The sequence below is a fragment of the Oculina patagonica genome, unplaced genomic scaffold (assembly GCF_052425735.1).
Source record: "Oculina patagonica isolate OP01 unplaced genomic scaffold, crgOcupat unplaced2, whole genome shotgun sequence".
Lineage (NCBI taxonomy): Eukaryota > Metazoa > Cnidaria > Anthozoa > Scleractinia > Oculinidae > Oculina > Oculina patagonica.
Window position 1 is genome coordinate 1,587,799 of NW_027558036.1, and position 10,517 is coordinate 1,598,315.

At 44.5% G+C, this 10,517-nt stretch overlaps 1 pseudogene; it reads left to right on the top strand.

Annotated features, from left to right (window-relative positions):
• The first annotated feature begins 4,868 nt into the window (after positions 1 to 4,868).
• On the top strand, positions 4,869 to 9,866 carry LOC144640186 (uncharacterized; annotated as a pseudogene).
• Positions 9,867 to 10,517: the final 651 nt, after the last annotated feature.

Below are 10,517 nucleotides of genomic sequence, written 5' to 3' on the forward strand. Positions count from 1 at the left end.
ATTGCATTAAAGGTCTTAAAGACCCGGAGACACAAATGAGTTGTTGTGTATTTGGGGTATGAAAGACATGTTTATCGTGATTAAATACAAATGGCGAAAATGCTAGTCAAGCCCAACAGTACAGATACATGTAGCGAGGTGACCGCAATTAACTGGCATATTGTGATAGCTAATGAGCGAGCAACAACAGCAAGAGCGTAGTTAGCAAGTGTATTTCTTTTGGAATTCACGCATTGGTCATTAGAATAAAGAACCTGAGACCCCAATGAGTCGCTATGTGTATTCAATAAACGCAAATCTTCATTTCATTTTTTTTACAGGCCCATTTGCCACAATAAAAAAGTACGCTACAATAAAACGTACTGACTTGAAATGTACCAATCTTGTTTAAAGCACTATTATTAAAAATGATTTACTGAGGGGTTTTTGCGTCGTTCATGGAAACGCTACATTTACTGGTTATAATTGTTTTTGTTAACCCGTACCGTTTGTCTGTCTGTCCGTCTAAATTTTTTGGAATTACAGAATGGTACTACAAAATAACAACGACATAATTAACTTGATAGCAAACAAGGGCAATATCGACTAAAGTAAACGGTATACATAAACGTTCGCGGGTAGACCGACGACATATTAAACACTACCTGTAAGCTAATATCCCCAAGAGAATAAAAGTCACGGTAATTGGCCTGTTCTCAACCCCATCTATTTTGTGGGTACGTAAATTATGAAATGCTTGCCTAATCAATTATATATAGCTGATTTTCGACCTATCTTTAAAAGAAAAATAACGATTTTAGGATTTCGATTCTTGCTATTTTACGTATTTATTTTTAATAGTTTGCCCAATTGAGTTGACTATCGAGATATTTATTAGAGTAAATAACTACTCTGTATTATATATTTACTTAGCATTAATTTTACTCGACTTTAATAAAAGCCAATCAGTGTCAAATATGGAATTCGGAGTTTAAATAAAGTTTCAGTTTAATTCAGGTCAGTTCTGTCTATCTATCTATCTATCGGTCTCGCCTATCCCTACTCGATTCGCACTATATCTTTTTTCGGATGGAATCTAGTCCTCAGTATTAATCAACCCTCCCGTTGCAAGCTGACTCTGTAGCTTTTAAAAGAGAAAAAAAACTTATATACAGTGTTAAGAACATGAAAACATAATGTGTATTTTGCTTAACATTTTGACGGTTCTAATAAATATGAAACTTATTGTTTTGATCGTCACCTAAACATATTTCATAAACTTAAATTCTCGTTTCATTTTTTTTACAGGGGCCTTAGCCACAATAAAATAGAAGCACTGCCTGAAGGAATATTCCAAAACTTACCGAAGCCATGGTTTTTGTAAGTACATGCACCTGTTCAGTATATAAATTTAAAGATTTCAGGAAAAATGTCTTAGAACTACATCGAAGAGCAAATCATAAATTTTCGCAGCAGATGTTTTTTTTTTATTGATGTTTACTTTCCCTTGGAAGCTGCAAGGTATTTAAATTGCATAAATTTTACATTTCGTTTACGTTTCGTCATTTTACATTTTGATTTTGATATTTGTAGTTTAGTGTTTTTACTGTTTTCATTTCCCGTGGTCGTTACTCCAAGTGTAAGAGCTATAGTAACATGATGTCAAGAAGAAAACAAATTATTAAGGACAGACAATACCTCACTGAGACGCTACGTTCACTTACGATGTTCTTGTCCACCCGTCCTTTGTCTGTCGGTCGGTCTGTCGGTCTCTCCGTCTGATTATCTGTTAAATTCTGGTATCATTTGTTACAGGGACCTAAGTGACAATAAAATAGAAGCGCTGCCTGAAATAATATTTCAAAATTTATCAAGTCTGTGCACTTTGGAAGTACATGAATCTGGCAAATATTTAAATTTAAATTTTTTAAAGAAAAATGTCTTCAGAAATACATCGATTGAAGAGCAAATCATAAACTTTCGCTGCAAATGGTTTGTTGATGTTTATTTTCCCTTAGAAGTTACAGGTTACTTAAATTGCTTAAATCTTACATTTCGTTAAGAAGATCGATCTAGCTTTTGTTGTTTAGCGTCCTGTTTCCACTTCTTGCGGTCGTTACTCCAAGGGAAAGAGCTACAGTAACATGATGCTAAGAAGAATGAAATCATTACGGATCCGGACAGTCAATACCTGACTGAGACGCTACGTTCACTGATTCTTTACGTTGTTCTTGTCAACCTGACCTGTATCTGTCGGTCGATCGGTCTAAGTGCCCTTCTGGCCATCTGTCTGTCTGTATGTCTGTTTGTCTGTCTGTCTGTCTGTCTGTGTGCCTGTCTGCCGTTTGTCTGTTTAATTTGTGTGTGTGTGTGTGTGTGTGTTTGCTATGATTGAGAGAACATTTAAAAGTAGCTCATATCAAATACATTAATTTTTAACGCTATAAAAACTAAACTTACGTTTATAAGTCTTGATTAAACGTTGTCAGTCTTGGGTATTCTCTTGAGATTAAGCAGTTGCAAATACTAAAAAGTATACTCTATCAAATGTGCTTGGTATTCACTTGGATAAAGACTGTCCTGGGAGAAAAAGTAGTCATCCGCGGTTGGTGGTTTGAAGCAAATATGACAATATGTTCAATAAACGCATGGTCATCGCTATATACAGCTAATTCAAGAAAGGTTGTCGGAATAAAGCACAAAAGTGCACGCAGCAAGACCGAAAGTAGGGTGGAAGTAGAAAGCGACAGCACGTGTTGAATACTAATAACAGAACAGAGCGACATGACATGACAAACGCGAATTTGCACGTTTTCTTTCTCTTCTCTTCTCTTCGTACATGTAGAAACAAGGTACTATTAGCCACGCTGAAGTCTAGAAGAATTTTCAAAACTCAAATACATGCGACAGTAAAAGTAAAGCTACATAAAAAGGCCTCCTGAGAGAAAATCTTCACGTGCAAAACTAAAAACTTGTACATTTACTCTTGGCTTATACCGTAAAATTCATTTAAAAGCCCTGGTCTTATACAACTTCTTAAGTCTTTTTTTTTGGGCTTATTAGCGGAGGGCTTATATCAGGAAGGGCTTATAAGCGAAATAAAAAAAATTGGAAACGAGCCACGGGAGTGTTGATCAAAATACGCTTTCTTAAGTTAAAACCGCATAAATAAAACAAGATTTCGTTAGCCCTGTTTTGTACTGTCATCCGGCTGAGGGGGGCTTTTATCCGGGGGGGGGGGGGTATAATTGGATTTGTTTTTGTTAGCTTTTGTTTAAAGGTAGATAGGTCTATAACCGGGGGCGGGGGGCTTATAACCGGAATTTTACGGTATGCAAAATTCAAGTGAATACTTAATCCACCTTTCAGTCTTCTTGTCGAGTGCACTTTTGTGCTTATTCTGGCAACCTTTCTCTAATCAGACCCGGCCAATATACCCCATTTTTTCCCCCGAGATACCAATATACCTAAAAAATGCAACAACGTTGATACCAAATACCTAGAATTATTACCTAAAAACCATGTCTGATAACAAAGGCTGGTGTAACTAAGGGACGGACTATTGTTTGTTTGGAGCCGGAGGGATCAAATTTTCTTCAAGACAAACAATGTGTCGTTGTCCGTGCATGTAAACAATGTTTTCGGGCTGTGACTTCCTGCAGACAATTTTTTTTTGGTGTCCAGATAGTAGCCTTGTTTGGTTATTTATTAATAGAACTTTAAAAAACATGTCCTTTTCTTCTTTGGCAATATTCACAAAAACTATCATACAATTATACTAATTGAATTTTTGAAGAGGGCGATTTTTTGTAATTTTTGCAGTGAGCAGCATCTGCGATAACTACTTTAGTTAAACTATTTATTTTTCTCCTACGTGTTTTATGTGACAAGCGCACACCTCATTTTGATCAGGAAGTTTTACAGTTATACAAACAAGTAATTCAGGGTTTTCAATGACATTCTTATAAGCAGCTTCTGATTAACCCTTAATATGCTAAGTCCGGATTATTCCGGGATTTGGAGGAATTCAATTCAACCACTTCTGACGTCACCAATTTACACGTCAGAAGATTTTTGTGGTGTGCAACTTGTAGAGTTTGGATAGATCTTTCTACAGGAGTGTCCATCTTGAACATTGACTGCATTCCGACAGAGCTAATAAAAAAAACGTGATCAGTTTTTGGTGTAAAATTGGTGCTAAAACAGGCCAATAAACCGGCACTTGTTCATGGTCTCCTTTCCAGGGTTTTCCATTGATTTAGATCAAAACTTTTCAGGCCAGTAGAAGGCGTGCACAGAGTAAAAAATAGAGAGAATAAGAAAGCAGAGAAACACGAAAAGGAAAGGAGCAAGGAAAAAAATCGGAACGGTTCAGCAAAAAAGTCCAAATTTTGGCTTATGCGCATGCGCCAAAGTAAAATGTTGTACATTTTTACATGGAAATTTCATCAAAACCTTACTGCAGTGTCAGAAAGTGCATTTCTAGCAAAGTTTAGAGAAATTTAAAACGGTAGAGCCAAGAAAATCGATTAACGGTTAAAAAACGCGTTTTTTGGAGTAATTTCAGCGCCAGTACCGGTCAGCGGTACGTTAGTAATAGGCATGCGTAGAAGCGTCCTTCTTCCTCTGCCCTCGTGTTGTCGTTCGTGTCAACTTGTTCTGTGATCGCTCAGGCTTATTAAAGGTTCCAGTTGTGTAACGAATCGTGTCATCGATCTACCTCTGCTTTATTTACTGGCGTGGTGGTAGCGTCCTCGAACTTACGCCAAAAAAATCGGCGCATTAAACGATAATTTCAAGGCAAAGCTACTCGTTTCACTCAGGTACGTCGATACTTCGAACATTCTCGTCGTCCAAGCACGATTCCATCGTACAGCCAGTACACAACCATGGGAACCACTACACGGGCTCCGAAACAGTGGAGCCTCTCGAAGAACGAGACGATCAACAGCTTCGAGAATTGGAGGCAAAATCTGGTTTATACTCTGTCACTCGACACTAACTTCGCTCCATTTCTCCCCGACGGCGCCACTTGGGCAAAGAAGACTAGGGCCCAGCCCCTACGCGGTTTTACCGATGACGGAGAAACAGTACCGCTTTCCAGACGTAAAACAGCTCGCCAGAAAGTTAATTTTTTGGAACTAATGCTCGGGCAGATAGCCAACTATTGCCCCGTTATATCGAGGAGCACCTTATTAAAGAATTCGACCTCCATTCAGTCTGTTTGGAACATGATTCGCGAGCATTTTGGCTTCCAAATCACTGGAGCTCACTTCCTCGATTTTGCAAACCTTCATCTGAAAGCTGACGAACGGCCTGAAGACCTCTTCCAGAGACTAATGGCCTCCGTGGAGGACACTTTACTCCACGCTAACAGCCTTTCCCACCACGGTGATGTAACCACTGAGGATGAAGAACTAACTCCTACACTGGAAAATTTCATCGTACTGACCTGGCTCAGACTAATCCACCCTGAGTTGCCTAAGTTAGTGAAACAAAGATATGGCACCGAATTACGATCACGAACTCTAGCATCCATAAAGCCAGAAATATCTCAGGCCCTCACTTCCCTACTCGATGAGATACGCACCGCCAACGACGCTAAGATCATGCGCACCGCGGTTAGTAGTTATCGCAAACCCAGTGGCAACCGATCTCAGTACAAGGTGAGCACACGACCCAACCGTCCATCCAAGTCTTGCCCACTATGTAAACAAGCTAACCGTCCAGAGAGTGGCCATTTCCTTAGCGAGTGCAGTTTCCTTCCGGAACAGGATCGCAGGTACATAGCTAAGGCCAGACAAATCGCTGACATCTTCGATGACCCCGCTGATCCTGATACCAGACCCTATGCAGACGAACCAGACAGCGACACTGACGACCCTGGTCCTAGTCCCAACACTCATGTCTTCCGCATACAGACTCGCCAGTCACCGTACCTTGATATGTTTCATGCACACCACCCAGTGCGCATAACCATTGACAGTGGCGCCACGGGAAACATGATTCGTCACACCGTCGTCCAACGTCTTGGCTGCCGCGTGACGCCCAGTTCTCAATCCGTCCACCAAGCAGATGGCTCATCTCCCCTACACGTGGTCGGTGAAACACGCTTATCGTTCACCCGGGAAGATCGGACGTTTACATTCGAAGGCCTTGTCGTTGAAGATCTCGATGTAGATGTACTAGCAGGGACCCCCTTCATGGAAACTAACGATATTGCAGTACGCCCAGCCAAGCGCCAAGTAATCCTCGGGGACGGGTCCATCCACCACTATGGGTCGCACCAACCTGCAGTAGTCAGCTCCGCCGCACGTCGTGCCATAGTGCTACGTTCCCCTTCCTCGTCCACAACTATCTGGCCCGGAGAATTCATTGAAGTTGATCTACCGAGTGATGCACCTCGCGACTCTGTGTATGTACTGGAACCGCGGACCGATGCGCCGAGCGCAAGAAAGCTAACAGCTTCCCAACTGTGGCCAAGCCCGGCCATCATCTCCAGCGTCGCCGGAAAGATACGCATCCCCAACCTTTCTCCCGAGCCACATTTCCTCAAGAGAAATGAACACTTCTGCCAGGTGCGCGCTGTGTACGCACCGGAAGCCCGCGACGACAACGCACAGCTGCAAGCAACTCCGCAACCCAGGCCACCTATCCTTCAGACCAGCACGAAACTCTCTTCAAACGTGTGTCTCGATCCAGAGAACTTACTTCCTCGCGATATCAGAGCCAAATTTACCTCACTCCTGGACGAGTACGACCACGTCTTTGACCCAAACATAAAAGGTTACAATGGCTCAGCAGGTCCGTTCGAAGCCAGGGTAAACATGGGCCCTGTGGAACCCCCCCAACGGAAAGGCCGTCTGCCACAGTATGCCCGTCACCAGCTACTGGAGCTGCAACAGAAGTTTGACGAACTAGAAACATTGGGTGTCTTTAGACGCCCCGAAGACATCAACGTTGCAGTTGAGTACCTAAACCCGTCTTTCCTCATCAAGAAAGCCAATGGTGGTTACCGCCTAGTCACTGCATTTGCTGACGTTGGTCGCTACAGAAAGCCTCAGCCCTCTCTTATGCCCGATGTCGACTCCACCTTACGCCTTATTGCCCAGTGGAAACACATTGTCGCGACAGACCTGACCAGCGCATTCTACCAGATTCCACTCTCACGTGACTCTATGAAATATTGCGGCGTCGCCACACCATTCCGAGGTGTGAGTGTGTATGCCCGGTCTGCCATGGGCATGCCAGGTTCAGGGACCGCCCTCGAAGAGCTCATGAGCCGAGTGCTCGATGACCTGTTGCAGGAAGGCATCGTTGCTAAAATCGCTGACGATCTGTATTGTGGCGGCAACTCCCCAGAAGAACTCCTGCAGAACTGGACAAAAGTCTTACAAGCCCTCGAGAAATGCGATCTCCGCCTTTCCGCATCAAAGACCGTCATCAACCCACAATCCACAACAATACTAGGCTGGATTTGGAACTGTGGCACCTTAAGTGCCAGCCCACACCGCATCGCCGCCCTTGCTTCATGCCCTGCACCCGACACCGTAGCCCGAATGCGGTCCTTCATTGGAGCTTTCAAGGTGCTCTCCCGTGTCATTCCTGGATGCTCTACACTCCTTGCAAAACTTGACGACACTGTTGCTGGCCGTGAATCTAACGAAACGATCCAGTGGACAGATGACCTCACTACATCATTCCACAACGCCCAGACAGCCCTATCCAATACCCGCACCATCTCCCTCCCCAGACCTGCAGACCAACTCTGGATAGTGACAGACGGAGCCGTTCGGAAACCTGGAATAGGCGCCACCCTATATGTCTCCCGTGATGGCAAGCTACGCGTGGCAGGATTTTTCAGCGCCAAACTACGCGGCTCCCAGACAGCGTGGCTACCATGTGAGGTGGAAGCGTTAGCTATCGCCGTTGCCACTAAACACTTCAGCCCTTACCTGATACAGTCTCATCATAAGGCCTGCATACTGACCGACAGCAAACCATGTGTACAGGCATATGAAAAACTTTGCCGAGGAGAGTTCTCAGCAAGCCCCCGTGTGTCTACCTTCCTGTCTACTGTGAGCCGATATCAGGCCTCTGTAAGACACGTATCCGGCTCTGCAATACTGCCGTCAGATTTCTCCAGCCGTAATGCTGCCCCGTGTGAAGATGAAGCCTGCCAGGTCTGCGCATTTACGAAACTCACCCAAGAATCAGTTGTCAGACACACATCTACTCAAGACATACTTCGTGGCACCAAGCACCTCCCATTCACCAGCCGCACCGCCTGGTTGACTACGCAGGCCGAATGCCCTGATTTACGACGCACTCGTGCACACCTACAACAGGGAACACGTCCTTCGGAAAAGCTAACGAACTTGAGGGATGTTAAGAGGTACCTCAACGTAGCAACCATCGCGAAGGATGGCTTGCTTGTTGTTAAGCGCAACGAGCCTCTCGCACCAACCCGCGAATGCATTATTGTCCCCCGACAAGTACTAGAGGGACTCCTAACCGCTTTACACATCCAACTCGGTCACCCATCCAGTCATCAACTCAAAGCTGTAACAAAGCGCTACCTGTATGCCCCGGACATAGACAAGGCCATTGACCGTGTGACTCAAGCCTGCCACCAATGTGCTGCCTTGCGCCAAACTCCGAAAATGCGAGAGGAGCAGTCATCTTCCCCTCCGCCTGACGCCGTTGGCGTATCGTTCGCTGCAGATGTTATCAAGCGCTCAAGACAGCTCATACTAGTGTTACGTGAGTGTGTGACCTCCTTCACAGCCACGACTCTGCTATAGGATGAGCGACACAACACACTACGTGATGCCCTAATCCGCCTTTGTGTCCAAATGCGTCCGCTAGACGGCCCGTCAGCCGTCATACGCACTGACCCCGCATCAGGGTTCAAGGCACTAACAGAAGACCTACTGCTGAAACACCACAGAATCACCATAGAGATTGGAAATGCCAAGAATCGTAACAAGAACCCTGTCGCCGAGAGGGCCGTTCAAGAGGTTGAAAATGAGTTACTCCGACATGACCCGCTAGGCGGTCCTGTGTCCCCTGTGACAGACTTCGTAACAGCAGATACCACTGCACGACCAAAACCTCATCGTTCAGCAACACGAACAACGTATTGCCAACCACCATCACAGCGAGAAGGCTAAGGCCCCCATCGCAAAGAACCGTCCAGCTGAGCACATCACCGTCGGTGACTTGGTCTACCTGTACTCAGACCGCAACAAGACAAGAGCGCGCGATCGCTATTTGGTTGTAGAAGTAACCGGATCTTTCTGCAACATCAGAAAGTTTGTCGGCTCTCAGCTACGAAGCACATCTTACCGGGTGAAAACCTCAGATTGCTACCGGGTCCCATCTGAAGTAGCAGACTACCGACCATCCGCTCTTAACGATGATGTAGACTCGTCCTCCGATGAAGCCCCACCAGCACAGCCAGTGCGTTCCCCGCCATCTCCGCCTGTCATACCGAGTGCAATCTCAACACCTGCAACTCAAGATTTTCCTCATGACAGCCTTCCTGATGGTGGACAGGAGCCCTGCGAAGACAACCACCCCAATCCAGTAACAGACTCCCCCGCCAGTGACTCTGAAACCAGTCCCCCGCCCCTCAGATCCACACGTGTGCGACGTCCTCCAGCCCGTTACAATGACTTTGTTCTGGACTCGAACTAACTACAAAAAAAAACAGAGGCTGATAGAACAATTTATAGTTTTTGTTACAAGTTTAATACCCGTTCATGTTTGTAATTAGCATGTAGCTCTAAGGTTAGCTCGCTACACATTTGTAAAGTTTGAGGGAAGAAGAAAAGGAAGTTGCGCCAGTACCGGTCAGCGGTACGTTGGTAATAGGCATGCGTAGAAGCGTCCTTCTTCCTCTGCCCTCGTGTTGTCGTTCGTGTCAACTTGTTCTGTGATCGCTCAGGCTTATTAAAGGTTCCAGTTGTGTAACGAATCGTGTCATCGATCTACCTCTGCTTTATTTACTGGCGCAGCATATTAAGGGTTAAGAATAGGTGAATGTGACTACAGAATGGGTCTGTGAGGCTCCCTTTCCAAGGGGGGTCTAGGGGCATTCTCCCTTAGAGAATTTTGAAATCTAGAAGATCGGAAATGCAATTTCCAGCATTCTGGGCATCAAAAAGAGTGTTGTTGATGATGTATCATGATGTATAAATGGCTGACTATTTATTGTCGTCAATCTATTTATTTTCTCCTTTTCATGTCTGCAAACAATTTATCTGAGGCTTTTTGCTCTTGCAAACAACTTTTATCAGGATTTTTTATCCCTCCTCTCCCAAAAAATAATGGTCCTTCCCTAATTAACAGCTTTGAAAAAAGTCAAAACCCGACCACTCATGACCACGTAGTCACACAAGAACTGCAGATCTTCCATGATTTTTTTAAAAGTCACACAAGCACTGAGGATAAGAGTCTTTAAGACACTTTAAAAGAAAAAAAAAACATTATGCTTATATACAGAATGCCACAAATTTCAGGAAAACAAGATACTT